The following is a 662-nucleotide window of genomic DNA, read 5'->3' as shown; positions in this document are numbered from 1 at the left end:
CAGTACAATTTTTTCACAGTACAACTCTATCACAGTACAATACTATCACAGTACAATACTATCACAGTACAACTCTATCACAGTACAATTCTTTCACGGTACAACTCTATCACAGTACAATTCTACATAGTACAAACATAGGAAGACTTGCAAGAAAATGTTAGATAATGTGATGGAAAGGTAAGGAGAGAATGTAAGGTTCAGTAACGCAATTTGGAAGGGACTTTGTTTTCCTTTTAGTGTCAATTTTTTTTAGGTCACATATGCAGGACATAGTTTTACAACATTAACAACTGCATGAGGCTCATCGTCTCTCCGTTTCCTTTTACCTAACCTCCAGTTTAACTTATTTCTACCGATAACTTGCTGCTCCATCTCACTTCCTTACTTCTCCATCCCCAACACAGTATTTTCCAGATGACTATATTTCGTTGCGTATCGCATGGTGATACGCAACGATGATATCGATACGGTGCGACAGTGTATATTGTACCCGTTGCGTATCCGCGTGTCGTATCATCGTTCCGTGATGCAACAGTATCATCCAGTTTCTTCCCTGACAGTACCCATGAGTGCAAGTGTGCAGTTGGCTGCGGCCGCGTATATATTTATTCATGAACATCAAGTTAGTAAAAGGAAAAGAAAGTCACGGCGTTGGTGGA

Source organism: Portunus trituberculatus, unplaced genomic scaffold, assembly GCF_017591435.1.
Source record: "Portunus trituberculatus isolate SZX2019 unplaced genomic scaffold, ASM1759143v1 PGA_scaffold_502__1_contigs__length_96078, whole genome shotgun sequence".
In the NCBI taxonomy this organism is placed as follows: domain Eukaryota; kingdom Metazoa; phylum Arthropoda; class Malacostraca; order Decapoda; family Portunidae; genus Portunus; species Portunus trituberculatus.
The sequence above is the reverse complement of the archived record's forward strand: the minus strand, read 5'-3'. Positions refer to the sequence as shown.